The sequence below is a fragment of the Perognathus longimembris genome, chromosome 7 (assembly GCF_023159225.1).
Source record: "Perognathus longimembris pacificus isolate PPM17 chromosome 7, ASM2315922v1, whole genome shotgun sequence".
Classification (NCBI taxonomy): Eukaryota; Metazoa; Chordata; class Mammalia; order Rodentia; family Heteromyidae; genus Perognathus; species Perognathus longimembris.
In genome coordinates, this window is record NC_063167.1 from 76,761,296 (window position 1) to 76,777,860 (window position 16,565).

The 16,565-nt window shown below is 42.8% G+C and overlaps 1 pseudogene; it reads left to right on the forward strand.

Moving 5' to 3' along the window:
• The first annotated feature begins 6,700 nt into the window (after positions 1-6,700).
• On the forward strand, positions 6,701-7,882 carry LOC125354382 (annotated as a pseudogene).
• The last annotated feature ends 8,683 nt before the right edge of the window (positions 7,883-16,565 follow it).

A 16,565-nucleotide genomic window follows, 5' to 3' on the forward strand; every position in this document is an offset into this window, starting at 1 on the left:
TCTGCTAGTGTGGTGTTTCTGGAGGTTCTGGAAACTCTAAGAGGATAGATATAACTGGAAAAAGTAGGTCACTGAGGCTATGTCTTTGAAGGAATCTGCCCAGATCCCCATCCCTTCCTCACTCTTCACTTCCTATCTACCATGAGATGGAAAAGCTCTTCCACCACACATTCTTACTCCCATGACATGCTGCCCAAACTTATGGGGTCATGAATCTTCTGAAACTATGAGCAAAACAAGTCATTTTTCCCTTCAGTTGTTCTTTTTCCTTTGGCCAGTCCTGGGGCTTGAACTCAAGGCTTGGCTGCTGTCCCTGAGCCTCTTTGTGCTCAAGGCTAGCGCTCTACCCCTTAAGCCACAGTTCCACTTTCCAGCCTTTTCCGAGTAGTTTATTGGAGGTAAGAGTCTTATGGACTCTCCTGCCCCAGTTGGCTTCAAACCTTGATCCTCAGATCTCAGCCTCCAGAGTAGCTAGGATTACAGGGATGAGCCACCAGCGTTTGGCTCCTTCAGTTGTTCTTCTAGGTATTTTGATCACCTCTGAGGCAGGAAAATAGGGGTCTTGTGGTCAGAACCATTTGAGATAGAGAGGACATGAGGCTCAAAAAAGATGACATATTCACAGCTCGGTGCTTGCTGACCTTAACCTCTTCTTGTAAATCTCTAATTAAGACTTCATGTTTATGCACTGCATGTCATTAATATCATTATAATAGAATGCATTATGGAAAAAGGCATGTACAGTTCAAAAACTATTATATAATCAAAACCTGTCCATCTTGGAGAGCCCCTCCTGTGGGAGAAACTTATAACTCTTACTGCAAGAGATATCAGCCTTAAATTACCCCAGATGCTAGTCCTTCGAGGTCTTGCAGTCTCCTGCTCAGCCAGCTTCCACAATGTGGTGGGTATTTCCACTTTATTCTTACTTGTGTGGGCACGTCTTACTTAGTATCTTTGTTGAAGATGCTAAGAACTTGGGGCAACACTTCACTAAGACTACTACCGAGCCACACAGCTCACTGAAAGGAACCCATCCAAGTGGCTGAGCGGGCTGCCCAGGGAGGCTTCTTGCAGATTACATGAGGTTGACGAAAATCAGCTACAGCTAGTAAAGGAATGTGCCATCCTCCAGTTCCCAATATGAAGACAAAGTTGTACCCATCACATACACAGTATGAAAACTGGGTCCCACTGTCAATTTTAAGCACCCTACTTTTAATTGCATTAGAAAAATGTTTAATTGGGCTGGGGATATAGCCTAGTGGCAAGAGTGCCTGCCTCGGATACATGAGGTCCTAGGTTCGATTCCCCAGCACCACATATACAGAAAACGGCCAGAAGCGGCGCTGTGGCTCAAGTGGCAGAGTGCTAGCCTTGAGCGGGAAGAAGCCAGGGACAGTGCTCAGGCCCTGAGTCCAAGGCCCAGGACTGGCAAAAAAAAAAAAAAAAAAAAGTTTAATTGTAAAGCACTTTATTAAGATTCAATTGATGATACCTCAGTAGCTTTGTTGCCATCTAGTTGGTGTTTTTGCCTGAGCAAATGTTTGTTGTATCACTGGCTCATACTTGTCAAGTAGTGGAGGGCCAGCTATGAGCAAGAAAGCCAGGGAAGAGTAAGCACAAGGCCCTGAGTATTATAAAAACAAACAACAACAACAAAAACCCCAAATGAATGAATAAATGAATAATGAATAAGTTATGGAATATATACATTTTACTATTCTATCCATTTTAAATGCATAGTTAGTATTGTTAAGAATTTACACATTTTACTCAGGGAGCTGAGATAAGAGGATCATGGTTTGACAAAGCCAGCCCAGACAGGAAAGTCTGTGAGACTCTTATCTTCAATTAACCACAGGAAAAGAGAGAGAGACAGAGAAAGAGAGAGAGAAGCCAGAAGTGGAGCTGTGGCTCAAGTGGTGAAGTACCAAGTCTTTAGCGAAAAAGCTCAAGGACAGTGTGCCCAGGCTCCGAGTTCAAGCCACAGTACCTGCATGTGCGTACACACTTTCTTGCTATCTATCTCTCTCTCACACACATACAAGAACTTACACATTGTACAACCATCACTACATGGCCATAATTAATTTTCAGAACTTCTTTTTGTGCAAAACTTGCTAAGCTGTGTATGGAGACACAAGAAGTTAGAAAGACAACAGGTGGAAGACACACTGGCCGCCGAGCTGTATGACTGGGAATGAGGCACTTAGAAGAATATCAAAGCATTGAAAATTGCTTTTTACATGCTTCGGTGGCCAAAGAATCAAGTGGGATATTTGTTTCCAATTTTTGAGCTAAACTTTTTGTTTAAAATGTACTTATCAGTCACAGTTACCAGAATTCCTTGTAGAGAGCTTCAAAGTGAAACTGTAAACACATTTTTCATTTGCTTTTAAAAGTGGAAGGAATTCCACATAGTTTCTCATCAGAGAGAAATGATAAATATTGCAAAATCATTTGGCAGAGAGAAGAGAATTTCTTCCAGAAAAACCTCTAAAAGTATTCTATTAAAAATATATTAGAAGAAAAACATTAAACATTATAAGAATTAGGGTAGAAATTAATATATAAGCCAAGTGCCAGTGGCTTACATCTATAATCTTAGCAACTCAGGAGGCTGAGATGTGAGGATTGCAGTTGGCAGTTACCCCATGTAAGAAAGTCCATGAGACTTGTATCTCCAGTTAACCAGCAAAAAGTTGAAAGGGGAGTGAAGGCTCAAGTGGTAGAACACTAACTTGAGGGATAAAGTCAAGCAAAATGGGGTCCTGAGTTCAAGCCCAGTACTGGCATATACACACAAAAATTGGTTAGTATAAATGGCTAACTATATTAATAGATCAATAGACTTTAACTATATTAATAGATTTAACTACCATGTGATTTTTTTGAGACTAAGTATACCAAAATAAAAATAATTGGTGAATTATTGTGTAAAGCCATAGTAAAACACATAATTTTTTGTATATATGTATGCAAATGTAATCCCTAAACTGAAATAATGATGGCTCAATTTCATCTTTTACTCAATGTTACCTGCTCTCTTATCTGACTTGTTAGTGAGCTGTGAAGCCTGGAGCTATTTTATACCACTTCAAGGCAAAGCAATCTGGCCAGCATTGGAGGCAAGAATGTCATATCTCTATTTTCCCTGGCTAAGAACATTTATAGAGTGTCATAAAAGAGGTACAGACTGGAACTGATGGCTCACACCTTTAATCCTATCTACTCAGGAGGCTGAGAACTGAAAATTGCAATTCAAAGCTGGTGAGACAGAACAGTCCCTGTGGAACTCCTTTCTCCAACTAACCACTCAAAAATGGGAAGTGGCACTGTGGCTCAAGTGGTAGAGCTCTAACCTTGAGCACTAAGGCTAAGGACAGCGCCCAGACCCTGAATTCAAGCCCCACAGCCAAAAAAAAGAGGTAAAGGCCATGTTACTAATTGTGCAGCAGGAATGAACAAACCAACCTGATTTGAACCTAAGAATCCAGAAGACGTGTGGAATCAGCTGAAAAATGAATTGCATTTTACAAATTGAATTTTCCCTGTAGGATCCCTGTAAATCAACAGGCACTGATGCAATCATGCTATTAAGAATTTTGAACTTCAGGTTTTGTTATTCTTGGGTTAAGAAGATGCAGGATATTAGCTTATGAAAATTGTATCTGAGCTGGATGCTGGTGGCTCACATCTTGTAATCCTAGCTATGCAAGAGACTGAGACATCAGAATCAGAGTTCAAATGCCAGCCTGGGCTGAAAAGTCCATGAACCTCTTATCTCCAGTTCACCATCAAAAACCCAGAAGTAGAGCTATGGCTCAAGTGGTAGAGTACGACCTTAAGAGGAAAAAGCCAAGAGACAGGCCCTGTATAGGTGTGCGCGTGTGCACACACACACACACACACACACACACACCCTGAAAATTTGCATGCCTGTAGATTATTGCTTGTAAAATTTCCTAATGAGGAAAAAGTAAAGGGACAATGCCCAGGCTCTGAGTTCAAACCCTAGCACTAGTACATATAATAATAATTCTACAATAACCAGCAAAAAGTGGACTGGAGGCACGAACCCAAGTGGTAGAGCACCAGTTAAATAAGCTCGAGGCCTTAAGTTCAAACCCCAGTACTGGCAAAGGAAAAAAAGGAAAGAAAATTGAAGTTGGAAAAACATTCACCTGAACATATCTCTAAATTTCTTTAGTTATTATTTTATTTTTAAACAATCTGTCCATCTGCCCCTCCAAATGCTGTGGGGCTGCTCTGGAGAATGAGGTTTCAGACAGCCCTCTAAAAACTTCATAGTTTAAAACTCAGGTCTTCATTACACCTCCTTTTAATAGCAAAACCTGGAAATTTGCCAAATATGCATCACAGAAGAATGGATAAACTTTGGTGTATTCTTTGTGTTACTTCATAGCAGTGAGCAGAAATGAACCAACCATAGAAATCTGGACAGTTCCCCATGTACAATCCTAGCAAAGAAGCTTGAAATAAGCATTCATAGCCTACATTCACAGTAAATTCCAGAATAGGTAAAACTTGCCTGTGATGGTCAAAGCCAATATGGTGATTGCTCTTGGAGCAGTCTGAAGGTTGAACAGGAACAGGAGGTGTTCTGTGGGTGCTAGAAGAAAAGCATTCTGCCTTTTGATTCAGGCATCTGTTGTGTGGCTATGTTGAATTTGTGAAAGTTATCTGTGAGCTTACAAATTGTGCAATTCTGTGAATGTATTTCCAAAAAAGGTGTGTGTGTGTGTGTGTGCACGCGTGTGCATGCACTGGTATTGGAACTTGAACTCAGAACCTTGTGCTCTCATTTGGCTATTTTGCTCAAGGCTGGCACTCTACCACTTGAGCCATCTTCTGGCTTTTTGCTGGTTAATTGGATATAAGAGTGCTGGCAGACCTTTCTGCCCAGGCTGACTTCAAACTTTGATCCTCAGGTCTCAATTTATTGTGTAGCTAGGATGATAGACATGAGCCACTGGTACTCAGCAAGATTTTTGTTGTTGTTTTAAACTACAAGTTAAGGGGGGCTGGGAATATGGCCTAGTGGCAAGAGTGCTTGCCTTGTATACATGAAGTCCTGGGTTCGATTCCCAAGCACCGCATATACAGAAAATGGCCAGAAGTGGCGCTGTGGCTCAAGTGGCAGAGTGCTAGCCTTGAGCAAAAAGAAGCCAGGGACAGTGCTCAGGCCCTGAGTCCAAGGCCCAGGACTGGCAAAATAAAATAAAATAAAATGAACAAACTACATATTAAAGAAGAGGATGTGATGGAGAAGGCTAAGCAAGTTGAACTAGAGGTGGTGGTGGGGGGGGGCATTTGCTAAGAGGCTGCTGTGGATGCCACAGAAAGATGCCACTTTCAAGGAAGAAGAAGTAGTCAGCAGTACCAAATGACTTGAGTTACATAGGAAAACCCATTGGATTTGACAGTAGACTTCTGAGAGAATAGTCTTCATGAGAGACGGAAAGCAAATGGCAGAAGCTGATGAATGAGACACAGAGACTGTAGAGCCTGATGGCGAAGGGAAAAAGAATGATGAGGCAGGAGCTGGAGGCTCGGCAGGTCAAACAAGCCTCCATTTCCCTTCAGGCAAGAGAGATTGACCTTGTTACCACATGGGAAAGAAATGCTAGTTACTGGGGGTGATTGATGGGGCCAGAGGAAGGGGAGAGAGGAGGAATCAGCCTTGGGCAGGGGAAGGGGGCATCCTACATTCCAGAGCACTGGGAAAGGAGGTTGGGACAGTGCAGGTGCTGGGGCTGAGAATACTCAGCCTGATTGACACACTTTAATGTGAGAAGCCAATAAGGGCATTGAATGAGATAATGTGAGCGTACTTGGTGAGAACTATACATAGGTTACAAATATAAAGACTATGAAGATTTAGTATTACTCCTTTGCTTTTTAATGTAGAATCAGTGTTGGCTAAGATACCTATAATAGGAGAATAATTTATAGGCCGTGTGTAGAGACTTAGGGGGGTAAATGATTCTGTCCCTATCACACACATATCCCATCATCATCGAGCAATGCATTGGCAAATTACAGGTAGTCTTTCTATTCTGTTCATTTTGATTGTTCAACCCAATAATGTTTTCTGTTTTCTGGCAGTTACTTCTGGCCCAGCATGGCTGAGCCCTTTCAGATATCTGGTGTCTTCTGGGAAAGGGTGGTCGGGCTCTGTGTGGAACCCTCCACTTCTGTCCTGGTTGGCCTCTGGAGCCTCACTGTGCTCTTCTATCTTCTGCCCAGTCCCAGTCATCGCTCTGCAGTTGATCTTTTATCTCTTTCAAATCAGGTTCCTTCACAGTGTCTCCTGGCACTCCCTTCTCCACAAAGACAGATTGGCTTGAGGAAGTGACCTGTGTGGAACTTAAAGATCGGGAAATGTTTCCCAGGGAATTATTCTGGCCTGACACCTTTGGAAAGTCGTCATGGACCTCAGGGGTGGAGAATACAGAGACCACAATGAAACATTCTGCTTTGGCAGAGTAAAAAAGATTAAGCTGAAGAGACGAAGAGCGGATGGTTGTTCCCTCGTTGTCGACCTCGAGCAGCAGTCAACTTCTCACAGAACCTGGGAGTAGGAGATTCGAGTAGAATCTTTTTTCCCTCCTGCCTTCAGTGAGATTTTTTTTTTTTTTATCTTCAGCTACATTTTTCAGCTCTGTGAGGAGCCAGACTATCAAACACAATGGCTAGCAACAATTCCCGTTTATTCATTGGGAATCTCAATACACTTGTGGTCAAGAAATCTGACATGGAAGCAATCTTCTCAAAGTATGGCAAAATTGTGGGCTGCTCTGTTAATAAGGGCTTTGCCTTTGTGCAGTATGTTAATGAGAGTAATGCTCGGGCTGCTGTCGCAGGAAAGGATGGCAGAATGATTGCTGGCCAGGTTTTAGATATTAATCTGGCTGCAGAGCCAAAAGTGAATCGAGGAAAAGCAGGTGTGAAACAATCTGCAGTGGAGATGTACGGCTCCTCGTTTGACTTGGACTATGACTTTCAATGAGATTATTATGACAGGATGTACAGTTACCCAGCATGCGTGCCTCCGCCACCTCCTATTGCTCGGGCTGTAGTGCCCTCTAAACGTCAGCGCGTGTCAGGAAACACCTCACGCAGGGGCAAAAGTGGCTTCAATTCTAAGAGTGGACAGCGAGGATCTTCTTCCAAGTCTGGAAAGTTGAAAGGAGATGACCTTCAAGCCATTAAGAAGGAACTTACCCAGATTAAACAAAAAGTGGATTCTTTACTGGGCAGCCTGGAAAAAATTGAAAAGGAACAGAGCAAACAAGCAGACCTGTTCTTATTGTCGATAGTAGAGGTGAAGAATGATAATTCAGAAGAAGAACAGAGCAGCAGCTCCCTGAAGAAAGATGAGACTAATGTTAAGAAGGAGTCTGAGGGGGGTGCAGATGATTCTGCTGAGGAGGGGGACCTACTGGATGATGATGATAATGAAGATCGGGGGAAGACCAGCTGGAGTTGATCAAGGATGATCAAAAAGAGGCTGAGGAAGGAGAGGATGACAGAGACAGCGCCAATGGCGAGGATGACTCTTAAGCACATAGTGGGGCGTAGGGATCTTATCCCATTGTTTCTTTACCTAGGCGCATGTCTTAAGATCAAAATTTCACCAGATCCTCTCCCCTAGTATCTTCAGCACATGCTCACTGTTCTCCCTATCCTCATCTTTCCCATGTTCATTAATTCATATTGCCCTGCGAATAGTTCCATTTTTTGCTTCCTTTGATGCTCCTGGTAGTTTTGTTAAGTCTTACCCTGCAATTTTTGCTTTTAATTTTGATACCTCTTTATGACTTAACAATAAAAAGAATGTATGGTTTTTATCAACTATCTCCAAAATAATCTCTTATTATGTAGGGAGTACAGTTCTCTCCATTCATACAAGATTTTAGTAGTTGCTTCCCTAACTGCAAAGGCATTCTCACACATTTAGTTGTAGCACTAGATAGCAGCTTTAAGTCAGAAATATGTTTGTCATACCCCACATGAGAGTGCTGTGTGGGGCAGTTAAACACAATGTAACAGTGTATTTTTGTGAACAGAGTTGGCATGTCAGATGCATCCTTTAGAAAATTAGTGTAAGAGTCTTAATATTTGTTTTCTAAAGTTGATACTGTGGGTTATTTTTGTGAACAGTCTGATGTTTGGGATCTTTTTTTCTCAAAACATAAACAAGCCCTTATTAAGCCAGGAATTTGGAGAAAAAAAAAAGATTAAGCTATCAAGAAGGAGGAGGCAGTTTGCTATTCCAAACACAGTGTTGTTGTTTTTTAAAAAAATTTATTTTTATCAAGTAGTTGTACAAAGGGGTTTCAATCTCAGAAGTTAGGCTATGAGAACAATGCGTCTTCATCAATGTCACCCCTTTTCATCCTACCCTCAAATTACGTCGTAGTTCAATTTTTACATAATGTAAAAGTATGCTGCCTATGCTAACAAATCTTAATGTTTCTCCTACTCTTTCCTGCAGTAGTTTCAAGGTTTCAGGTCTGATGTTGAGGTCTTTGATCCATTTTGAATTGCTATTAGTGGGAGGTGACTGGTGGGTTCAATTCTAGTCTTGCATATATGGACGTCCCGTTTTCCCAATATCATTTGTTGAAGAGGCTGTCTTTTCCCCCCAGCATAGATGTTTGGCTTTTTTGTCAACTATCAGATAGCTGTAAGTATAATGAGTTTGGTTCTGGTTCCAAATACATTTTACACATTTACTCCCAAACTGTTTAGAATTTTGCTGACTTGACATTCAGAAACCCCACTAGAGCCCAGAGCTACTACATTTTCTGGGTAGGAAGTACAAAACCAGAGAAGAGTTTCAGTGGAGGGGTAGTTCATAGCAGACCACCAAGGACAAATTAAAAAGCCAGAGAGAGAGAGAGAGAGAGAGAGAGAGAGAGAGAGAGAGAGAGAGAGAGAGAGAGAGTAGAGTTATCACCCAAGTAGTAGAAGGGTCAACTGTGAATGAAAAAGCCAACTGAGAGCACTGAGATCTGGAGTTCAAGTCCCAGTATGAGCACAAAATAAATGACAGACAGACAGACAGATAGATATAGATAAATGGCACAAAGAAAGAGACAAATAATTTGGGAGAGTCAAGACAGAACAAATTCTTTTTAGTGACCCATTTACTATCAGTTGGATAAACAAGCAAGGTGGTCATGTGAGAAGATGCCTGGGAGAGCACCTTGTAATGAGAAGGGGGATTTGGCCTCTGATTTAGGGATTCCCATGCAAGAGGTTGCAAAGTGACATCTCCATCGGTAGACCTTGGACCTGCAGGCACCAGACGGCTGTTGCTTGTATGTCTGGAAGCACCTGCCTCTGCAAGCATCTTGCAATTGAACCAGTGAGTAGTGCAAAGGAGTCCGCTCCCATTTACCTCCGAGACAGCAACACCAAACAAGGTCCTGGAGCGAGGCTGGGTTTGTGTTACTGTTTGTTCTTGCACATGAGGACAAAAAGGGGAAAATGGAAAGCACAGCATTTGGGGAGGAGGTGGAAGTATCGTGGGAAAATATTTCTACAGTTTCTGCCCACTCAGCCTGACAAAGAAAACTTGTGACTTGACAGATTCCTCTGACTGTGTCAGAGGGAGGAAAATCTCCTGCTACCCTCTCAGAGCCACCCTCTCCACCATGACTCACTGGGGCCCTGGGTCCTCCCCTTCGCCTCTCCTAATACACTTCAGAGCCAGGGAGGAGATGGAGAGGACAGATTTACAAACTGAGACAACTGAGTGTCACTCTTTGTTCCCACCTCGGGAGTCATTTCGAGCTCAATCCCAGTGGCAACATCACATAGTCATTTAAGTGAACCCCTAAAACAGACATGGTAGCACTGGGGTGCTATTTCCATGCAGACTCCATTTCCTAAGAAATCGTCCCAGAAGAGTGAGGTGCAAGAGGCTCTGTCCCTAGGGAGAGTGTCAATTCTGAATCTCTTCGCTCCTTTGTGAAATTAAGTTCTATAATGAGGACTCCTTGTAATCAGAGTGAGGGCAAAGATTTATACTTAACCCTTTGGGAAGTACATGAAAGGCTTTGTTCTTCATAAGTGATGATTATTTTTCCCTCAAGTTCCATGGAAGTTGCTAGGGTAAATGTGGAGAAAGATTGGAAGCCCCTTAAGGCTCTTTTTGGTAGCCTGCTCAGGTCAGCACTGATTTTCTCAATAGCTCCGAATAGCCCATCTGAAGCAAAAGTCCTGCCATCAAAGACAAAACCAATCTAAAACAGTTCTTCTCAGCTTTCAACTTTTTTTTTTTTTCCTGCAGTGAGGAAATGGCCTGAGCTGAGGATTTAATCTTGTCGGGGCCGTGATAAACCTTTTTCAGACTCCTTGGGTTTTTTCCCTAAAAGATACTGGGTCAGGAATTTGAAGATATCAACAGTAAATGCTTACTTTTCAAACTACCTTCGAGGGCCTGGGCCCTGGCAGTTTAGATCTCTATGGAATGCAGAGTAAAAGCTCTGGTTTGTTAGGGGGGAAAGCACCAAACAACCCTCTAGCTCAAATTCCCTTCCTCATTGGTTTGACCAGTTCCAACCAGAGAAGGCTGGGTGAGCACAGAAGATGTGTAGACAGACCTCAGGCCAGAGACCAATAGAGATCAATCAGAGATAGACAGGGCTACTCCTGTGAGATAAATCTGTTTTCAAACAGAGCGAGTTCCAGTCAGTACCTGCCTCGAACTTTCACTGTGTTTGCCATGCTCGCGGAAAACCTGACTTTCCTATATGTAACTGATTTTTTAAGTCAACTCATGATCATTAGCGGAATCCTACACAAGTATCTGTGAAATGACTCGCGTATATCCTTCTCCCTCCCCCAATGCTGTGGAGCACAGAACAATCAGAAGGTGTTTGTTTGTTTGTTTTTTTAAATAGACCTTGGGAAATCATCTTAAATCTCACCAGTGGATGAGAACACTCGAGATGACACTTGTTCAGATGGTCAAATAGATTCAGACAACAATGACTAATATGAGGGGGATCAGTGGCTATTTTTCCTTTTCCCAAACTACCTATCAAGCCTTCTGATCCTTGTGTGGTTGGAAATAAACCTAACCAGAAAGCCCTCCCTTTCTTTTTTTATCTAGAAATCCTTTGAGAGGTGTTATCTCTCTAGAGCCTACTGTGAGGTGGGCTGGATAAATACATTATGCATCTCACACAGAGGAAATTAAGGCTCAGAATTTCTTTTTCTGACCCAGAGACACACTGCTAGTACATAGGGGGTCAGGAATGAGAACAGAGCTTTCCAGATTCCTCCTCACTTGCTTACATCACACTGCTCCTTCTTAGTGCTCCTGGATCATAGGAGTGTAGTTCTCCAGATGGGAGAAGTATGTGTGTGTGTGTGTGTGTGTGTGTGTGTGTGTGTGTGTGTGTGTGTGCGCGCGTGTGTGTGATACTCACATAATAATCATGCACTGATTTCCAGACAGGAACTTAAGTCAAAGTCAACTTGTCAGAGTCTAGACTTCATTTCCAAATTATATAGAATACAGTTTTCATTCTCTTTAAGATGCTAAGGTTGTGGCTGGAGGCATGGTTCAGTTAGAAGAGCACTAGCCAATGAGCGAAAGCAGCTGTGGGTACAGAGTTTGAGTCCTGGTCTTGGACCTAGAAAAGATAAGATGCTAGGGGTTAAAAATACAGGCTGTAAGTTGGGCATGATGGCCTGTGTCTATAATCTTAGCTACTCAGAAGACTGAAAGAAGGAAGATTAGTTGCAGGCCAACCCCTGAAAACACATTTGGGAAGCCCCATCCCAACCAATAAAAAACCTGGGTATCACACTGGACACCTGGCATCCCAGCTGCACAGGAAGCCTCAAGGGGAAGATTATGGTCTGGGCAAAAGTGAAACTCTATTTGAAACATAACCAAAGATGAAAGGGCCAAGGTGTAGCTCAGGTAGTAAAGTGCTTGCCTTGCCAATGATAAGGATTCTGAATTTAAACTCCAGTACTGCCAAAAAATAAGAAGGAAAACAATTTTTAGAATACAAGCTTTCAAGTGAGACCCACCTGGGTTTGAAACTCATTTGCTCCGCATGTGAGATGCATGAGCCTGAGCAGGTTTCTAAGAATTTCATTTTGATCAGTTCCCCCATCTGTAAAATGGGGATGGGTCTGTAGCACCTGGTTTGGAGCTGTGGTCACTAGTGGCTGTGGGGAACGTCAATATTACAGGCATGGGGTTACAACTGATAGGAAAAGAAGCATTGTCACTAGGCTTAGTCTAAAGAAGGGTTAAATGATAGCGCTGGTGGTTTGACCTTGATAACAAATGTCTACTATTGAAATCTTTGGGACTTGATGTTTTAAACCAATGATGACATGATTGAGCATTAAAGATGGAGATTCATGAAACGACGGAAAGGGTGGCCTTGATCTAGATGTTGGTATGTTGAATTGCAACTCCTTTGTATACCTAAAGATAATAAAATAGATGGAAAAAATGGAAGTCCATCTTCATATATGTAAAAGAAACCTGGGAGGACACTGGTGGTCATTTAAACATTTCCCGTCCAAAGGCAGGCAGACTCACTCCCACCTCCTACCTCATTCCTGTGAGCCAGAAACCACTGCTGCTCTTTCAAATGCTTGAACTCAGGGCCTCAAACACTTGCTTAGCTTTTTCTCTCAAGTCTGATACTTCCCCTTGAGCCACACCTCCTGGCTTTCTGTTGGCTAACTTTCTGCCCAGGCTAGCTTGAAACCATGATCCTCAGATCTCAGTCTCCCGAGAGGATTACAGGTGTGAACACTTCTTTTGTTAATAGGCTTGAAATGTGCATAAACTCAGTTGTTCTGATTAATCTGTCCTTTATAACTTCCCCCTGAGAAAGGTATTCTTCTCATTGCATGGATAAGGAAACACTCAGAAATGTTGGGTGAGCGACTAGCTCACATAGCCTGAAAGCAGAAAAAAAAAAAAAAAAGGTGGTGTGGAAAGTCAAGCTTTCTCATTCTTTCCCACTACATGAGTATCTGACCAAAGCAGGAAATAAACACATAATTGAATTGGCCTTTGACTTATCTCTCCCCTTCCTGGAACCTAATGCCCAAGCTTCTGCAGAAAATTCTTCTAAGCCTCCACGAGTGAGGAAGCATTGTTACCTCCACAGCAACCAACCCAGAAAAGCAACTGCGAGCTCCCCATTCTAGAACCAGGCCTGGTAGTCCAGCTGTGATCCTGGCATCCAAACAGGAAAGCAGGCAGTTGGAACGGAGCACTTTATAAAAAGGAAAACTGAGTCATTTGTTTTTCCCTCCCAATTTCCATTGGACCCTCATCTGGGCTGGTAGATGGCAGTGGCCTCCAGAGCCTTGGGTGACTCATGCATGTTATTGGTAGCTTGTCTTGGGTTCCAGTTCAGTTTCCTATTTCCTCCTCATTTCAGAAATGACGACACTGGACTTCAGTTACCACAGCGAGACTGCAAAGGGAGGAAAAGCCTGGGTTGCCTTGGGAAGCTCATCTGCAGTGAACATCTTCCACCACCTCGGTAGAAGGTCAAATCACCAATGTCAAAGGAAGCATTCCAAAGCCCAGATTTCACCAACATTCCTGGAAGAGACCAAGGGAATAAACACTGGAAATGGAGACAGAGAAGAGAAGGTACATGCAGAGAGGGTAAAAGTGAGAAGGCAGACAGCACCATCTCCCTATTGTCAAGCAGGGGAGCCCTAGGGGTGCTGGAGCAGGGAGGAAGCCTAACCTGGACTTCTTGTCTCTTCACCCTTCCCCTCTCTTCACCTTCCCCCCCACCCGCCCCCAGCCTTCACAGCCTGAATGAGTGCTTTGAGCAGATGTACAGCACTGTTTACCAACCTCTCCCGTTACCCACAACTGCTATCCTATCTGGTTACTTAATATATTGCCAGATGAGATTATAGATTACATTTTATATTATTTTAGTGGAGTCTGTTTTTTATTTGTATTCCATGCAAAGGGAAGGATTTATGAAAACACACCAATGGCTCTGGTGAGCACTTTAATGCACTGGTATACAAAGGTTTCCCCTTTGGGGAGGGAGGGAGTGTCCTTGGTGGAATTTCTTTTATTTCTGATTTACTTTGTCCCAGATTGACTTTATATCTTTATTTTTCTTCTTGTAAGTTGTATATAGCCTTTGCCCATCAGGCTAAATTTGAAAGAGAAGTCCTACTTAAATGGTTTGATGCTAACTGCTAAATTTTAATCTTTGTCCAGATATACAGACCTGTCTTTAGTTCTATATATTGACTAGCACAGTGCATATAAACTACTGTGAGGTTTAAAAGTAATGTTTAAGAAAAGACAGGTGCTCGTGGCCCACATATGTAATCCTAGCTACTTAGGAGGCTGAGATGAGGGTTCAAAACCAACCTGGTTAAGAAAGTCCCTGAGATTTATCTCCAATCAGCTACCAAAAAAGTCAGAAGTGGTGCTGTGGCTCAAGTGGTAGAATACTAGCCTTGAGCAAAAAAGCTCAGAGACAGTGTCCAGGCCCTGAGTTCAAGGGGGAAAATAGAAAGAAATTTAAAGAAAAATAAAGAAAGAAAAGGAGCAAGCAAATATATGAACTCACCCTAGGAGGTTTAAAATCAACTGTGAGATTCTGGCTCAGTGTGCACCTTCCTGTCACTGTGCCTCCATTTGTTTGTTTGTTTGTTTACTTAGTGCCAGGATTGGGGCTTGAACTCAAGGCCTCACACTCTTGCATGGCTTATTCTTTCAAGGATGGTGCTCTAGTACTTGAGCTACACTGGCTTTTTGCTAGTACTTTGGAAACAAGATTCTCTCAGATTTGTGTACCTGGATTGGTTTTGAGCTGGGAACTGTAGATCAGATGGTTCTGTTTTAATCTCCTTTCCTTCCCTATGAAAGCACTTTGTGTCCTTTTCCCAACATGGAGCTTTGAGGATGGTAACCCCTCTGTGTTCTTTGGGGATTACTCCTGAATAAATCAGATTCTTTCTATTAGGAAGAGCTTAGGGGTTTGCTGTAGGAATAAAGGCACCAACGTGAAGGAACTTGGCAAGGCTAAGTTTACTTCTGCAGAAAGGTGGGCCATCAGCCAAAAATCTGGCAAGCCAGCACACAGAGCAGGCAGGCTGCTCCCTGTTTACCTCTAACCCAGCAGGCCCCGCCCCTCTGCTCAGATTGGCTGAGCTCAGGTTCACAACCTGCAAAAGGCTGTCGCTTAATTAATAGGATGCAACTAACATCCAAGGAGCTCCTAACCAGATGTCTTAAAGTGCTCAGAAAAAGGATGTGACTAACATGTAATTAACAAGGGTCAAGCTATCTGGCCAAAGCAGGAGCCCCTCAAAAAAAATAATACCCTCAAACTTTAATAGAAAGAAGCAAACTGGCTTTTCTCATACTTCTTACCAATTCCTCTGTCCTGAATATCAGCCCTTCAAGTGGCGTCAGTCAAGCAGCGGGGAGCCAGGACCTGATTCCGATATCAGGTAATTCCTGTATCAGAATTAATCAACAATGAAACACATTCCTAGGTGTGGTGGTCATGCTATTCCATAGGAACCTCTGGGGGTGAGGATGTTAAGGTTTCGGGTGACTTGAGGGCACCTGACATTGAGAAACAGCTCAGAGGAGATAGAGATAGGCTGGAGTGCTAGCCTTTGCCCCCAGGCTCTGTGCTCTACATTCAGCTAAGTTCTCTCAGCTCTAGGACTGCTACAAACCCATCTGCTTTGTAGGGAAAGTATGCTACTTTAGTTTACACAAAGAGAATGTGTCTGACTTCTATTACACTACCAGGCATACCCCACCCAAACCAAATATGCAAACCTGGGAGAATTTTCACACTGAGCTCAGCACTGGAGTCTCTTCTGTGAAGCTCTTTTGGACTGCACAGCACGTGTTTATCCTTTTATAATCGAGGAAAGACATTATAAACAAAGAATGGTCCACAATAACAAAGACACACGTATCTCTTACAAACAAGGACAAGAATCTCCTGAGTGTAGTTGGAAGAAATAGGGGAGAATGATAACAAAAAAGGGGTGACAAGTTGAGATGCATTGTACTCATAAACTGACATGTTGAAATAAAGCTCCTCTCTGAACAACTACTTAATTTTTAAAACTTAAAAAAAGTAATCTCCTTACTACCCTCCATCTCTAATTGTAAAAGAGGTTGGGCTTGTCCAGTTTAAATCAATAATTTGTTGGGTTTACAGTGACACAGTTTAAGCAAGTGTAAAGTAGCTTTGCCAGCATTTTATTTACTCAGAACTGCTGGTCTGACTTCATGTGCAGGCTGCCAATGGTCAGCTCAGAGAAGGACTGCCTCTCATGGAGCTCAATCCCTAATTAGATCACCAGTTATATAATCAGAGCGCGTGCGTGCGCGCGCACGCGTGTGTGTGCGTGCGTGCATGTGTGCGTGTGTGTGTGTGTGTGTGCTTAATTGGAGCTAAAGAGTCTCACAGACATTCTTGACCAGGTTGGCTTTGAAGTGTGATCCTCAGATCTCAGCCTCTTGAGGAGTGTGA